This window comes from Odocoileus virginianus, chromosome 27 (genome assembly GCF_023699985.2).
Source record: "Odocoileus virginianus isolate 20LAN1187 ecotype Illinois chromosome 27, Ovbor_1.2, whole genome shotgun sequence".
Classification (NCBI taxonomy): domain Eukaryota; kingdom Metazoa; phylum Chordata; class Mammalia; order Artiodactyla; family Cervidae; genus Odocoileus; species Odocoileus virginianus.
The window spans coordinates 16,717,158-16,734,684 of record NC_069700.1 but is presented as its reverse complement, the minus strand read 5'-3'; the positions used below and the strand labels follow the sequence as shown (position 1 = coordinate 16,734,684).

The 17,527-nt window shown below is 41.7% G+C and overlaps 1 protein-coding gene across 4 annotated transcripts in view; it reads left to right on the top strand.

The window, feature by feature from the left end:
* The window catches only part of LOC110150686 (cytidine monophosphate-N-acetylneuraminic acid hydroxylase), a 293,016-nt gene that overhangs the window by 230,290 nt on the left and 45,199 nt on the right, over positions 1 to 17,527 (top strand). The window contains exon 1 of one of the 4 annotated variants that reach the window (XM_020913735.2): positions 6,429 to 6,626. The exons of the other annotated variants lie outside the window; for them this stretch is intronic. The gene's annotated coding sequence lies outside the window, so the exon portion shown is untranslated. Of the gene's footprint in view, positions 1 to 6,428; positions 6,627 to 17,527 lie in introns of those variants that run through there. 4 annotated transcript variants of the gene reach the window in all.

Sequence of the window (17,527 nt, the reverse complement as noted above, 5' to 3'; positions counted from 1 at the left end):
ATTGATCCTTTGATCATTATGTAGTGTCCGTCTTTGTCTCTTTTCACAGCCTTTATTTGAAAGTCTATTTTATCTGATATGAGTATTGCGACTCCTGCTTTCTTTTGGTCTCCATTTGCGTGGAATATTTTTTTCCAGCCCTTCACTTTTAGTCTGTATGTGTCCCTTGTTTTGAGGTGGGTCTCTTGTAGACAGCATATATAGGGGTCTTGCTTTTGTATCCATTCAGCCAGCCTTTGTCTTTTGGTTGGGGCATTCAACCCATTTACATTTAAGGTAATTATTGATAGGTATGGTCCCATTGCCATTTATTTTGTTGTTTGGGGTTCACGTTTACACCACCTTTCTGTGTTTCCTGTCTAGAGAAGATCCTTTAGTATTTGTTGAAGAGCTGGTTTGGTGGTGCTGAATTCTCTCAGCTTTTGCTTGTCTGTAAAGCTTTTGAGTTCTCCTTCATATCTGAATGAGATCATTGCTGGGTAGAGTAATCTAGGTTGTAGGTTATTCTCTTTCATTACTTTAAGTATGTCCTGCCATTCCCTTCTGGCCTGAAGGGTTTCTATTGATAGATCAGCTGTTATCCTTATGGGAATCCCTTTGTGTGTTATTTGTTGTTTCTCCCTTGCTGCTTTTAATATTTGTTCTTTGTGTTTGATCTTTGTTAATTTGATTAATATGTGTCTTGGGGTGTTTCGCCTTGGGTTTATCCTGTTTGGGACTCTCTGGGTTTCTTGGACTTGGGTGGCTATTTCCTTCCCCATTTTAGGGAAGTTTTCAGCTATTATCTCCTAGAGTAACTTCTCATGGCCTTTCTTTTTGTCTTCTTCTTCTGGGACTCCTATGATTCGAATGTTGGGGCATTTCACATTGTCCCAGAGGTCCCTGAGGTTGTCCTCATTTCTTTTGATTCTTTTTTCCTCTCTGCTTCATTTATTTCCACCATTTTATCTTCTAACTCACTTATCCTATCTTCTGTCTCTGTTTTTCTACTCATGGTTCCCTCCAGAGTGTTTTTGATCTCATTTATTTCATTATTAATTTTTAATTGACTTTTTTTTAATTTCTTCTAGGTCCTTGTTAAACATTTCTTGCATCTTCTCAATCTTTGTCTCTAGGCTATTTATTTGTAACTCCATTTTGTTTTCAAGATTTTGGATCATTTTTATTATCATTATTCTAAATTCTTTTTCAGGTAGATTCCCTATTTCCTCCTCTTTTGTTTGACTTGGTGGGCTTTTTTCATGTTCCTTTACCTGTTGGGTATTTCTCTGCCTTTTCATCTTGTTTAGATTGCTGTGTCTGGAGTGGGCTTTCTGTATTCTTGTGGTCTGTGGTTCCTTTTTATTGTGGAGGTTTCACCCAGTGGGTGGAGTTGGACGATTGGTTTGTCAAGGTTTCCTGGTTAGGGAAGCTTGTGTCAGCGTTCTGGTGCATGGAATTGGATTTCTTCTCTCTGGAGTGCAATGGAGTGTCCAGTAATGAGTTCTGCGATGGGTCTATGTGTTAGGTGTGACTTGGACAGCCTATATGTTGACACTCAGGTCTATGTTCCTGCGTTGCTAAAGAATTTGCGTGGTATGTCTTGTACTGGAGCTTATTGGCTCTTGGGTGGTGGTTGGTTTTGGTGTAGGTATGGAAGCTTTTGGATGGTCTCTTATTCCTTAATGTTCCGTGTAGTCAGGAGTTTTCTGGTTTTCTCAGGATTTGGGCTCAAGTCTCCTGCCTCTGGATTTCAGTTTTATTCTTCCAATAGTCTCAAGGCTTCTCCAACTATACAGCACTGATAATAAAACTTCTAGGTTAATGGTGAAAATATTCTCCACTGTGAGAGACAACCAGAGAGGTTCACAGAGTTACATGAAGAATAGTAGAGGGAGGAAGGAGACAGAGGTGAGCAGGAGGAGAAAAAGGGGACTCAAGAGGAGAGAGACAGATCTATGTAGTTATCTGTTCTCAAAGTGTTCTCCGTAGCCCAGACACCCATAAAGATTCACAGAATTGGATTGGGAAGAGAAGGGGAAAGGAGGAAATAGAGGTGTTCTGAGGTAGAAAATAGAGAGTCAAAAGTGGGAGAGTAATCACCACACTCCTGAATAGAAATGGGAACTGAATATTGGATTCTTAAATGTCCAAAATTTATATCACATACTGAAAAACAAAGATTAAAAATCTAGTGTAGAGGTTAGACTCTTTCAAATACAATATTTAAAAACAAAAAATTTAGAAATGTATATGAAGTTCAGTTTAAAATAGGGTTCTCTCTCTCTCTCTTTTTTTTGGGGGGGGCAGGGTTATAGTGAAATGAAAATGAAAATTAAGGAATAATAGAGGAGTATTAGAGGACTTTAAAAGGAAATAGGAGAGAAAAACAAGAAAAAAAGAAAAAAAATTTTTTCCCCTAATTAAAAAAATCGTAAAAATATATGAAAATGAAAGTTGAGGAGTAATTGGGGAGTAATAGGGAATTTTAAAAGAAAATAAAAGAGAAAAAATAAAAAATAAAAAAAAAGGAAAGAAAAAAAATTTTTTTTTTAAATTAAAAAAATATATCTAGGAATTTCTCTGGAGTTGTTGCGGTCAGTGTAGGTTCAGTTCAATTTCAGATAGCTCCTCTTTCCAGTTTACACTTCTCGATATCTGTAGGCCCCTTCCGGTGTAGTCGGTGTTACCTTCAGGGATTTTAATCTGTTGCACCGGTCCTTTCTGAAGCGGTTCCCTTTGTTTATTTGGCTTCTGTTTGCCGCCTCTTCGGTGTCTAATTTCCGCCCTGACACAGGCGGGCGGAGGTGATCTCTTATTTAGGTTCGCTAGTTCAGTTCAGTCCTGCTACGGGGAGGGAGGGGCGCTGCAGACAGATACCGCTCTGTGTGGATAGCACTCAGCGTGTTCCGGCCACACTGGGTTTGCCCTGCTCACGGGTGTCTCTGCTTTCCCCGTCTACACTGCTCAGGCTCCCGGCTGCTCTATATGGAGCGGGCCCTGCGTTGAGTGCGGTTCCAGTTTTCGGGTACTCCACAAAAGCGCGAATTCGGTTGCGCCTGCGTTTTGTGCCTTTACCGGCCTGAGCGGTTCTGGCAGCCAGGGGCTTGGGCGTTCTCTCCCCGGGTGCAGCGTGCCTTTTCCCTACCCGTCGAGCGGCCCAGGCAGCCAGAGGCTTGGACGCACTCTCCCCAGATGCGGCGCGCCTTTTCCCTCCGCGGCCCCAGCGCGCGCCGCCAGTCAGGTCTCAGGAAGTCTTTAGATAGGAACCGGGGGCCTGTTTGCAATGTGGGAGGGGGTGGCTTCTCTGGGGCTGAGTTTGCCCTTTTCCCCTCCCCCCTGCCTCCTACCTCCAGCGGGGATGGGCCGGCTCTTCTCTGGAGTTTCTTAGTCCATTTGTTTTGCGAACCGCTGGCAGTGTGTTCCGGCCGGTTAATTTTGTCCCTTGCTATCCCACAGTTTAAAAAAAGCTCCCTCCAACTGCTCTCAGGGTCTTCGGGCCGGTCCTTACCCTAAGCAATGCCGCCGGCTCCTCTCCGTTCCGCCCCCGCTTGTTGCTGGCAGGTGCGGGCGTCTGGGGTACTTTTCTGCTGGGGGGAGTTGCTTTTAGGCACGTAATCTGTGGGCCTTATTTAATTTTTCCTCCCAGAGAGATTGCCAAAAACTTCCCCCAGTCCCACCAGTGCGAGGGTTTCCTGGTGATTGGAAACTTCCTCTATTAAGACTCCCTTCCCGGGACGGGTCTCCGTCCGTAGCTCTTTTGTCTCCCTTTTTATCTTTTATATTTTGTCCTACCTCCCTTCGAAGACAATGGGCTGCTTTTCTGGGCGCCTGATGTCCTCTGCTAGCGATCAGAAGTTGTTTTGTGAAATTTGCTCAGCGTTCGAATGTTATTTCGATGAATTTGTAGGGGAGAAAGTGGTCTCCCCGTCCTATTCCTCCGCCATCTTGGCTCCTCCCTTCCCATGATATGAGTTCTTAAAACAAGATGGGAAGCATTGACAGAGGACTGGATAAAGAAGAGGTATATATGGAGTGGGATAGGCTACCCACTCCAGTACTCTTGGGCTTCCCTTGTGGCTCAGCTGGTAAAGAATCTACCTGCAATTGGGGAGACCTGGGTTCAATCCCTGGGTTGGGAAGAGGTCCTGGAGAAGGGAAAGTCTATCCACTCCAGCATTCTGTCCCAGAGAATTCCATGTACTGTAGAGTCCATGGGGTTGCAAAGAGTTGGACACGACTGAGCCGCTTTCAATTTCACATATATATATACACACACACACACACACACATGGAATATTAGTCATTAAGTAAAATTAAATAATGCCTTTTGTAGCAACATGCAGGCCCTATATGGAACCTTCCTAGATGGCCCTATAAAGAACCCTCTGCCAAAGCAGGAGATGTAAGAAACGCAGCTTTGATCCCTGGGTTGGGAAGATCCCCTGGAGGAGAGCACGGCAACCCACTCCAGTATTCTTGCCTGGAGAATCCCATGGACAGAGAAGCCTGGTGGGGTGCAGTCCATAGGGTCGCAAAGAGTCAGACATGACTGAAGCAACTTAGCATGCACGCCTGCAATGACATGGAGGAACCTAGAGATTGTCATCCTGAGTGAAGTAAGTCAGAAAGAGAAGGAGAAATATTGTATGACATTCCTTACATGCAGAACCTAAAAAGAAATGATACAAATGAACTTATTTACAAAACAGAACAGACTCACAGACTTATAGAATGAATTAACGGCTGCCGGGCAATGGGGGGGGTGCGAGGAAGAATGGGAGGAAGAGATAGAGAGCTGGGATTGACATCTATACTCTGCTATGTTTAAAATGGATAACCAACAGGGTCCTGCTGTATAGTAGAGTGAACTCTGCTCAATGTTATGTGGCAGCCCAGATGGGAGAGAAGATGGAGGAAAATGAATACATGAATATGTATGGCTGAGTCCCTTTGCTGTCCATCTGAAATTACCACAACATTCTTAATCAGTTATACTCGAATATAAAATAAAAAGTTTTAAACAACAGCAACAAAACAACAAAAAACTTGATGGGCAGACAAAACATCAAGAGTGTCCTTCACTTTTTTGTACTTGTTTAAAGAACTGTATAAAGCCTGTTTACTAGACATGGAATAGTGATCAGTCAAAGAACAGGATATTTGTCAAATAAAGGGCAATGAACCAAGAAGAGATCACAAATATCTCAGGAGATCCAGGATTGGACCCTGAATTGACACTGGTTGGGACTCTAAAGGAAGGGTTATTATGTCAAGTGGCTTCAATTGTGTCTGACTTGCAACCCTGTGAACTGTAGTCTGCCAGGCTTCTCTGTCCATGAGATTCTCCAAACAAGAATACTGGAGTGGGTTGCCATTCCCTTCTCCAGAGGATCTTCCTGACCCAGGGATCAAACCCACATCTCTTATGTCTCCTGCATTGGCAGGTGGGTTCTTTCCCACTAGCCCCACCTGGGAAGCCCTCTGAAACTACAAAAAGAGAAAATGAAAATCACTCAGTTCTCTCTGACTCTGAGACCTCATGGACTGTAGCCTGCCAGGTTCCTCTGTCCATGGAATTCTCCAGGCAAGAATACTGGAGTGGGTAGCCATTCCCTTCTCCAGCGGATCTTCCCAACCCAGGGATCGAACCCAGGTCTTCCTCATTGCAGGTGGATTCTTTGATGTCTGAGCCACGGGGGAAGCCCCTGAAACCACAGGGTTATCTACAAAGCAGGCTCCTGCTCAGGACACTCTTGACTGCTGGAAGGGAAGACATCATGATACATCATTGTAAGCGCTCTATACAGAGGAGTGCAGGGACTTCACTCTGCATTCTGCACCCCCTGCATCTATGCCAACCTTCTGCTGTCTACACCCTAATGGGAATAGTCTACACAGAAGCTTTCCATTTCTAATGAAGCAGTTTTTTTTAATTGCATTAAAAATACATCGTGGGGACTTTCCTGGTGGTCCAGTGGCTAAAACTCCACACTCCCAATGCAGGGGGCCCAGGTTCAATCCCTGGTCAGGAAACGATCCCACATGTTGCAACTAAGAATTCACATGCCACAAGTGAAGATCCTGCATGCCACTAGGAGGTGCAGCCAAATAAATATTGAAACAAAAGAAAACATTGTGCAAATGAGATGGGCTGAGGCACTTTCAAAAGAGTTAAGGAAGTTTGGGGAGGGATGTAAATTCTTCTTCAATGCTTTTCCTTCCTTCACTCCACTGACAGGTCTATAAAGCATACCTGCCCGCCCCCACTCTCTACTTGACACGTACTTGCACTTCACATCCTGGTTGGCAAGGAATAAGCAGTTTATCAAAACTAAGCTGTATGGGTGGGACCAAACAGTAACAGAGATAACCGCAGATATATTAACATGACAATTGAATTTCACATCTGCGGAGTGCTCATACTTCCAGAACTTTGACTGCCCTGCTGTGCTCTCATAACTGCTTTTGAAAAGGTTTTCTAGCTCTGAAGAAATCAAATCAAATCTGTTCCTAAGCAAAGTGAGATTTCCAAACTGCAGCCACTCTAGAAATTCTAAACATCATTCAAAAGAAGATTTCAATCTCAGTGTTTCTTCTTTCTCTAAGGAGCTGTTTGGCCCCTTTCTTCCTGGACTGGAACAAAGGTACAATTTAAAATAGTTTTCCTACTGAATTTAGGGTTGATCATTTTGATAGTCTGTCTTCGTCTGAGGAAAAGGTACAAGAACTGAGAGCTCTTGGTCGGGGGTGAGGGTGGGGTGGGGTTCATGATGTTAAGCCCATTTTTGTGGGTATAGTATGCACCATCCAGGAACACCTCATTCACAGATGCCCTGTTACTTAGGTATCGAGCTTGCCATGCCCAGACCCTGCTTGTCCTGGATGGTTATCTGCCAGGGCGCCCTCTCTCCAAGCCCTGTGCACTTCACCCAGCCCCGTCTCTGGTGACATCTCCTTTTCTGTAGATTGCCCTTCTTTTTCCCTCTGGCTGCCCGTTGATCTTGTCTTTGGAATTTTCCTTCCACTAGTACCTTACCTACTGCTTTGCCTGGTCCTCAGAAAGCTTTAGCACCAAAAGAGATACTAAGGATTCAGAGGTGAAAGAGGATGGGGGACTCAAGATTTGGAGATGAGGGGTGCTCTGAACTAAGATGTACCCTGATATCATGGCTCAAAAGGGCAGTCTGTTTTATAGCTCTTAAGAATTAAATGCTGACTGTTCAGGGCATGGATAGGATTTCGTGAGCTGGAGTAGAACTTAATTGCCATTTATAGCTTGATTCTATGGGGAAATATCAACTGCAACCCAGATAAACTTTATTGTCACCTAGTCACAAAGGGGGCACTGTCTGTAGGATAGTTAATTTTTAGAATGCCAATGTTATATGTGGGTACATGCTAGTTCCTAAGAAAATATGAACCTGTTCTAAAGATATTTTAGGCATAATGGCATGTGTAAGTTCCAGGTTATTAAAAAAAAAATAAGGGTTTCCAGGAATCACTGTGAGCCAGTAATTGGAATGTTCATTTATTCTTTTGACAAATAATATTCATTGGAATCACCATGTGTGGTAGACTCTAAGGGTGCAAGTCAAATTCACACAGCCTGGGTTCCTTCCTTCCTGTGACTGTCACTTATTTTTAGGGGATACACATATTAATTAATCTCATAAATAAACATGAAATTATAAGTTTGATAAGTCACATGAAAGAAAGATACACAGTGCTGTGTGTATAACAGTAGGATTTGACCTTCTTTGGGGACGATTTCCCAGTGGAGATGATGACTGAACTGCAATCAAAAGGATAAGGAGAGTTAAATCTGTGAAGAAGGCCTCAGCAAGTGTAGTCTAGGTATCAGCCAGTATGTTGAGGAAATGATATTAGAGAAAAAAACATAGATCAAAAGGAGCTGGAGGAAGTGATTGGGGTCCCTGCGCATCACCTCTGCGGCCATTTTAGGAATTTTGTTCTTTGTCCTAGGAGCAATGGGAGGATATGATGCATTTTTAAGAGGTGGGAGAAGGATTCGCAGGATGAGGTTTTTTTGAAATTTTGATTTTAAATATGTCATTCTGACCATAGTGGAAAGAACAGAGAGTGAATGTAGGGTGACCCTTGAAGGGGCCATGACAGTAGTCCAGAGGGAGATGATGGTAGCTTGGATCAGGGTTGTAGAATGGGATGGTTATGAGATAGACTTAAAAGGTAAAAGTGAGAGACTTAATTGAATATGGGGTAGTGAGAGAAAGGGTGGTGTCAAAGGTAATGGGGGTGTCATGGTGGACCATTGAAGGTGGGGATGGATGAGATGTGTTGAACTGGATTTTGGACACACTCAGTTTCAGGTGTCTTTAGGACGTCCTTATGTATATGTGTAAAAGGCAGTTAGTTCTACAGACATGGCTTCCTGGATCAGATCTGCTCATATGAGAGTCATTGTGTTCCGGAGTCATGGGTGTGGATGATCCCTTAGGGGGAAAATGTTAAATGAGGAAGGTGCAGAACTGAGCCTTGGATTTCCCAGGTGGTCCAGTGGTTAAAGTCCAGTGGTTTGATTCCTGGTCCAGGAAGATTCCACATGCCTTGGAGCAACTAAGCCTGTGTGCCGCAACTACTGAAGCCCAAGCGCCTAGAGCTTGTGCTCTGCAACCAGAGAAGTCACCTCAATGAGAAGCCCGCACACTGCAACTGGAGTTAGCCCCCGCTCGCTGCAATGAATGCCCAGCACAGCCAAAACTAAATTACAAACAGAAAAGAATTGAGCTTTTAGGAGCTACAATGTTTCATGACCAGATAGACAAAGGAAAGATGAGTCTCCAATGCAAGTATAAGAATGGTCAGAAATGTCGGATGAAAACTAACAAGCGATGAGGTGTGTAGAAACTGCCAGCACAGAAAGTATGTCCCGCTGTAAACAGGAAGTGAAAGAACTAACTGGAGAGGATTCAAGGCTGAGCTGTCTTTTTTTAATGGGAGGGACTTGGAGAGTTTAAAAGTCAATTTAATGCTGTAGGGTTCCATGTATATATCATTTGTGAAATGATCACATTATAAGGGTAGAGAGCAAATCAGAGGTTGCCAGAGCAGAGGTGAGAGTGGGCCATGACTGTAAAGGTCAGTCCTTGGAAATTACACCCAGCAAGTTTCTTGGTCTTGATGGAAGAGTCAGATGTCTTGATTTTAGTGGTAGCTACCCAAATGTATATATGGAATAAAATTTTATGAAGCTGTCTATACACAGGAGACGTGTGCACACACAGGTCTAAAGCTACATCAATAGCTTTATTGATATATGATTTAAGTACACGGGCCCTCCCTGGTGGCTCAGAGGGTAAAGAATCTGCCTGCAACGCAGGAGACCCAGGTTCATTCCCTGGCTCTGGAAGATCCCCTGGAGAGGGAAATGGCTACCCACTCCAGTGTTCTTGCCTAGAGGATTCCATGGACAGAGGAGCCTGCTGGGCTACAATCCTTGGGGTTGCAAAGAGTCAGACGTGACTGGGCAACTGACACTTCACTTCAGTACCATGAAATTGGCCTGATATAATTATACAGTCAGTGATCTTTAGTATACTGGTAGAGTTGTGCAACTGTTTTCCACAATCTAATTTTCGACTCTTCATCACTCCCCCAAAAGAGTGCCCAGTTATCAGCCTCTTCCCATTTCCCATCCACATATGTACCCACCCTTGCTAACCATTAGTCTAGTTTCTATCTCTATAGATATGCATATTCTGGACTTTTAATGTAAATGGAATTATATGATATGTGGTTTTAGTGTCTGGCTTCTTTCACTTAGCCAGATTTTTTCAGGTTTATCCCTGGAGCAAGTATCACTCCTTCACTCCTTTTTATTGCCTAGTGGTACAGGTGATCCTTGAACCAGATAGGTTTGAACTGCTCTAGTCCATTTATCGGAGAAGTGAATGGCAACCCACTCCAGTACTCTTGCCTGGAGAATCCCATGGACGGAGGAGCCTGGTAGGCTACAGTCCATGGGGTCACTAAGAGTCGGACACGACTGAGTGACTTCACTTTCACTTTTCACTTTCATGCATTGGAGAAGGAAATGGCAACCCACTCCAGTGTTCTTGCCTGGAGAATCCCAGGGTCGGGGGAGCCTGTTGGGCTGCCGTCTATGGGGTCGCACAGAGTCGGACACGACTGACGCAACTTAGCAGCAGCAGAAGCAGCAGCAGTCCACTTATATGCAGATTTTAAAAATAGTACATACAATGCTAATGTTCCATGGTTGGTTGAATCGTTGGCTGTGGACCTCTCGGTATGGAAGGTGGACTGTATAGTTATGTGCAGATTTTTAACTGCTCAGCGTCAACACTTCTAACCTTCACATTGTTCAAGGGTCAACTGTATTCCACTGTGTAGATGTGCATATTTTATTTATTCACTAATCAGTTGATGGACATTGGAATTGTTTCATTCTTTGGTTATTTTGAATAGTAGCTGACTGAACTTTCATGTACAAGTTTATATGTGGACATGTTTTCAATTCTTTGGGGTAGAGACCTACGGAAGTTGAACTGTTGGATCCTACAGACACTATATGTTTAACATGTTGACAATCTACAAAACTGTTTTCACAATTCTCACCCATCAAAAGATTTTGGCTCCTGTTTTTCTGTATCTTCACCAACACTTATTACTACCTATATTTGTTATAATAGGCATCCTACTGGATGTGAAATATTAACTCATCATAGTTGTGATTTGCATCTGCCTCTTGACTAATGGCCTTCCCTGTTGGCTCAGAGGCTAAAGAATCTGCCTGCAATGCAGGAGGCCTGGGTTGGATCCCTGGGTTTGGAAGATCCCCTGGAATAGGGCATGGCAACCCACTGCAGTATTCTTGCTTGGAGAATTCCCATGGACAGAGGAGCCTGGTGGGCTGTAGTCCATGGTGTCACCAAGTCAGACATGACTGAGTGACTAAGCACATCTTGACTAATGTTGTGAAACTTTTATTCATGAATGCTACTGACCATTCATATATCTTCTTTGCAGAAATGTCTGTTCAGATCCTTTGTTGTTGTTGTTGAGTTGCTAAGTCATGTCTGACTCTTTGAAACACCATGGACTGCAGCATACCAGGCTTCCTCATCCTTCTACTGTCTCCTGGGGTTTATTCAAATTCAGATCCATTGAGTCAGTGATGCTATCTAACTATATCATCATCTGCCACCATCTTCTCCTTTTGCCTCCACCATCAGGATCTTTTCCAGTGAGTTGTCTCTTTATATCAGGTGGCCAAACATTGGAACTTCAGCTTCAGAATCAGTCCTTCCAATGAATATTCAGGGTTGATTTCCTTTAGGATTGACTGGTTTGACCCCCTTTCCGTCCAAGAGACTCTCAAGCATCTTCCCCATCTCCACAATTTCAGGACACCAATTTTTCAAGGCTCAGCCTTCTTTATGGTTGAGTTCTCGCATCCATACATGACTACTGGAAAAACCATAGCTTTGACTATATGGACCTTGGTTTGCAAAGTGATATGTCTGTTTTTTAATATGCTGTCTAGCTTTGTCATAGTTTTCCTTCCAAGGAGCAAGTGTTTTTTAATTTCATGGCTACAATCACCATCCACAGTGATTTGAAACTGAAGAAAATAAAATCTGTCACTGATTCCAATTTTTCTCTATCTATTTGCCATGAAGTGATGGGACTGTATGCCATGGTCTTAGTTTTTTCATATTGAGTTTTAAGTCAACCTTTTCAGTCTCCTCTTTCACCTTCATCAAGAGGCTCTTTAGTTTCTTTTTGTTTTCTGCCATTAAAGTTCCTATGGTTTCTGCCATCATCTGCGTATATGATGTTAGTTCATATTTCTCCTGGCAATCTTGATTCCAACTTGTGATTCATCCAGCCCAGCATTTTTCATGATGTACTCTGCATATAAGTTAAAAAATCAGGTTGACAATATACAGCCTCGTTGTACTGCTTTCCCCATTTTGAACCAGTCAGCTGTTCCATGTATAGTTCTAACTGTTGCATCTTGACCTGCATACAGGTTTCTCAGGAGACAGTAAGGTGGTCTGGTATTCCCATCTCTTTGAGAATTTTCCAGTTTGTTGTGATCCACATAGTCAAAGGCTTTAGCATAGTCAATGAAGCAGAAGGAGATGTTTTTCTGGAATTCTCTTGCTTTCTCTATGCTTCAACGAATATTGACAATTTGATTTCTGGTTTGTCTGCCTCTTCAAAACCTAGCTTGTTCATCTGGAAGTTCTCAGTTCACATACTGTTGAAGCCTGCTGCTGCTGCTGCTAAGTCGCTTCAGTCGTGTCCGACTCTGTGCGACCCCACAGACGGCAGCCCAACAGGCTCCCCTGTCCTGGGATTCTCCAGGCAAGAACACTGGAGTGGGTTGCCATTTGCTTCTCCAATGCATGAAAGTGAAAAGTGAAAGTGAAGTCGCTCAGTCGTGCTGGACTCTTAGCAACCCCATGGACTGCAGCCCACCAGGCTCCTCTGTCCGTGGGATTCTCCAGGCAAGAGTACTGGAGTGGCTTGCCGTTGCCTTCTCTGACTGTTGAAGCCTAGCTTAAAGGATTTTAAGCATTACATTGTTAGCTCGTGAAATGAGCACAATTGTACAATAGTTTGAACATTCTTGGGCTTCCCTTGTGGCTCAGCTGGTAAAGAATCTGCCTTCAGTGCAGGAGACCTGGGTTTGATCCCTGGGTTGGGAATATCCCCTGGAGAGGGAAAGGCTACCCATTCTAGTATTCGGGCCTGGAGAATTCCATGGACTGTATAGTCCTGACTGATTGACTTTCACTTTCACTTGAACATCCTTTGGCATTGCTTTTCTTTGGCATTGAAATGAAAACTGATCATTTCCAGTCCTGCGACCACTGCTGAGTTTTCCATATTTGCTGACATATTGACTGCAGCACTTTAACAGCATCATCTTTTAGGATTTTAAATAGGTTAGCTGGAATTCTATCACCTCTATTAGCTTTGTTGGTAGTAATGCTTCCTAAGACCCACTTGACTTCACATTCCAATATGTCTGGCTCTAGGTGAGTGACCATACTGTCATGGTTATCTGGGTCATTAAGACCTTTTTCATATAGTTCTTCTGTGTATTCTTGCCACCTTTACTTAATCTCTTCTGCTTCTGTTAAGTCCTTACTATTTCTGTCCTTTATTGTGTCTATCCTTGCATGAAATATTCCCTTGATTGTCTCCAATTTTCTTGAAGAGATTGCTAGTCTGTCCCTTCTTCTTTTTAAATGAATTAATTTATTTTAATTGGATTGTCTGTCCCATTCTATTGTTTTCCTCTATTACTTGGCATTGTTCACTTAAGAAGGCTTTCTTATCTCTCCTTGCTGTTCTCTGGAACTCTGCATCAGTTGGGTATATGGACTCCTTTACCGTTCCTAATTCCTTTGTTACTGACTTTTAAGAGTTTAAAAAAAATAAATTCATGATATCTGATCCTTATTACATACGTAACTTGCAAACATCTTCTCCTGGTTTGTATGTTGTCCTTTCGCTTTCTTGATGGTTCCATTATCTTTTGCCTTTGTTGATCCTGTCTGTGTAGAGCTTCTGTTTCATAATTCTCTTACTTTCTTTCCATTTTTTATTGTTCTCTAATGTTTCTTGAGATGAATGCTTTTTAGCTTTTCTTTTTTAATGTTCACATCCAAGGCTATATGTTTATCTCTAAGTATTCCATTACCACATGGGTTATTCTAGCTTCCTCCCCTTGCTTATCTATAAGTCCCACTCCAACCATGAGATAGCTGGCTCTCAACCATTGTCATCCATGTATTTAATGGTGCAATTCTAGTATATGTGTATGGAAGTATCAGAATTGCTGATTCCCTTCCATCTAGTTCATAACTTTGATCTCATTTTTCAGGACCTCTCCCGACCCTGACATGTCTTCCTTATGGAGTGGGGACCCAAACCGCACAGCATATCTAGTTGTGGACCCTTAGTGGCTTTGAATAAAGGCAAGGGCATAAATTTTAGCTTGTTTTAAGTGTGCTTTCTGGTTAACATCCACTGTTTTTATGGCCTTTTGTAATGAAACATGCAATGTGGGGTCTTAAGGGAACAGTGTAAGCTGATGACTTTTTATTGAACAGTTTATATTAGAACCCATTATTCTAAAATAATTGGAATAAATTTTCTCTAATATTTCTTTATATTTGGCCTGATTTTGTCTATTCATACAGCCTCATGAGAATTTGCTGTCTCTCAGTTTCTCATTTTGATTTCTGGAACAACTTGAAGGCCTTTAGCAATCTTGACTATTTCATATTATTGGTTCAACAAATGTTTATGAAGTACCTAACAGCAAATGCAATTATAAAAGATTTCTATATAAAGCTTGCAGCCTGACATTCTTCTGCTAGGTCCTTGGTTCCCAAAGCATTTTGAGTATGAGACTTCCTTTTTTAAAAATTTTTCTTTCTTTCTTTTTTTTTGAGACTTCCTTTTTTTTTTAGATCATGCCATGCAGCGTGTCGGATCTTAGTTCCCTGACTAGGGGTCAAACTTGGGACCCTGGCAGTGAGAATGCTGAGTCCTAACCACTGGAGCACCAGGGAATTACTCCAAGTTACTTTTTAAAACTTATGTGAGCCAGTAATTTGATCTTTTCTTTAATCTGTGACCTTTGGAAGCATTTTCACACTCTTTGTCCAAATGGAGGACATATTGCCTTCTTGGGCGTGTATTCCTTCATTCACCAGATATTTACCACCATGTGACAGACATTTTATAGCTCAACATTCACGCAGTTTACATCCCTGTGAACGGAATATTGAACACCTTCCCACTGAAAACAAAGCTTGGGGCTTTCCTGGTGGCTCAGCAGTGGAGAATCTGCTGCCAGTACAGGAGACATGGGGTTTGATGGGGGTTTGATCCCCCATCCAGGAAGATTCCACATGCCGTGGAGCAACAAAGCCTGTGTTCCTCAACTATTGAGCCTGTTCTCTGGAGCCTAGGAGCTGCAACTACTGCGCCCACATACTGCAGCTACTGAAGCTCTCTCTCTAGAGTCCGTGGTCCACAAAAAGAGAAGCCCTCGCAATGAGAAGCCCTCATACTACGAGAGAGCAGCCTGTGCTTGCCACAACTACAGAAGAATCCTGCGCAGCAATGAAAACTCAGCACAGCCAAAATTAAAGAAATAAATAAAATTATAAAAAAATATGAATCTAATTTAGAAATTATGGTAACAAAATCATTTCTAGATTGACAGTTCTGAATGAGTTGCCTTTTCTTCCTCTAGCTCTTTTTCTCAGACCTTAACCTTCTGGAAGATTCTTGGCTTTATAGATGAATATAATGAAGATGAATATCATTAAAATAATATTTAAGAAGTCAACACCAAAGCTAAAATTTCATGAGAAAGAAAATATTAAAATTTTAAAAGCAGGATGCCATACCACCAAGTTTGAGGCAAAAGGAAAAAAATGTGTGTCCCTATATAAATGTTTTTATGTGTGTTTAGTGATTATTTTTCACACACGTTGAAGTGTTTGAAAAAATGTTGGAAGGTTGGAAAGTAGGTGTGCTACCATGCCCATCATCTTAGTTTAAATATTTTATTTATACCCAAAGCAGAATTTACTATAATTTACTTTCCTGACTTTAATGGAATCCAACTCATTAAAAAAAAAAAAAGTTTAAAAATCAACTTTTGGGGAAAACTAACCATTAGAAAAAATACATAAGGGGGAACTTTTCTGGTGGTCCAGTGGTTAAGAATCTGCTTTGCAATGCAGGGAGCACAGGTTCGATGCCTGCTCAGGGAACTAAGGTCCCCCAACCTGCAGAGCAACTAAGCCTGAGTGCCACAACTACTGAGCCCGCTCGCTGCAACTACCGAGCCCGCTCGCTGCAACTAGAGTGTCAGTGCACCACAGCAAAGGGTCCTGCATTATGCGATGAAGGTCCTGCAGCCTGCCTGCTGCAACTTAGACCAGGACTGTAGCCTACCAGGCTCCTCCGTCCATGGGATTCTCCAGGCAACTTAGACCAGATGCAGCCAAATAAAAAATAAATAAATATTTTTTAAAAATGAACCAAAGGGATGTAGATTCTTTAAAAAAAAAAAGAAGAAGAAGAAGAAATACAAAACCATGTATATAAGAGTGCACATGTTAAAATTTTGCTTTAGATTCTGGTTGATATTCTCAAGGAATTAATAAAGATGTAGTTAGTTCAACTTGTCTTACACAGTTGATGAAATCCTTAGAATCTATCAGAGACCTTTCTCTGATTTGTTCATTCAATAAAGTAAAACAAAATATTTAGAAAGATTTTCTTTTTACATGTTTGGGTTGATTATTACAGAAATTGCCTCAGGACTTGCTTTGACTTGTGTCGGATATTTGTACTCATAAGAATAAAGATAAAAGAACTTCATGAGGCTTATCAAGGATTCCTTTCTATCAAATACATTTAAAACATATATTTGGAAACATTTCAAGTCTACTATGAACAGAATTATGAGGAATTTGGGACAAAAGTGACAACGAGAATCAGTTTTGAAGAAATGGATCATTCTCAGAATTCTGCCTTATTAGCTGAAAATTAGAAGCAACTTCTCTCTTATTTCCTGTTATGATATTTTTATAATATTATTTAATTTCCTCTTTAAGAAATCTGCAGATTTTGCTTCCAGAAATGAAAGCGCCAAAAATGTACATGAAAATCAAATCAATTTTAATTTAAGATATGAGAAGAATTTTGACCACTTTGGATTTGGAGTGGAATATAGAATTAAACATGCATCCAGATTTCATACCATGGATATGCTAAAAGTTATTTTGAAGTCCCTCTTCACAAAAATTATATTCCACTATGATTCGGAGTTGCATCATAAAGAGAGTTTGTTTAAAGACTGGAGTTGGAGAAATGTAACACTTGTAGTTTCCCTGAAAAAATATGAAAGATCAAATCCTTCATTTTCTGCTGAAGCTTTTTATAAATGACTCAGATTGGGTGCAGTTGGTTCAATCTTTAGCTAGCTCTTAAAGATAGGCAGTCTGCTAAGTGGTGGGGAGAGAAAAGTACAGAGTGTTTTTAAAAGCATCTATGTACAAGTAAGTAGGTTGATACACAGGTACTAGGATATAAGGTTCTACAGAGTAGTAAATAACACGTTAAGAAGTGCTAGACTTACAGTGCTGGGCTTATCATAGTGATCATTTAAAACGTATGGAAACATCAATCCGTATATTGTGTACCAGGAACTAACATAATTGTTGGAGGTCAATTATACTTTAAAAACAAACTCATAGAAAAAGAGATCAGATTTGTGGTTATCAGACGCAGGGTGTGGAGGGAAGGGGAACTGGATGAAAGTTAGCAAAAGGTACAAACTTCCAACTGTAAGATAAGTAAGTTCTGGGAATGTAATGCACAATTGGATAAACATAACTAACACTGCGTGCGTGCATGCTAAGTCACTTCAGTCATGTCTGACTCTTTGTGGCTCTATGGACTATAGCCCATCAGGCTCTTCCATCCATGGGGATTCTCCAGGCAA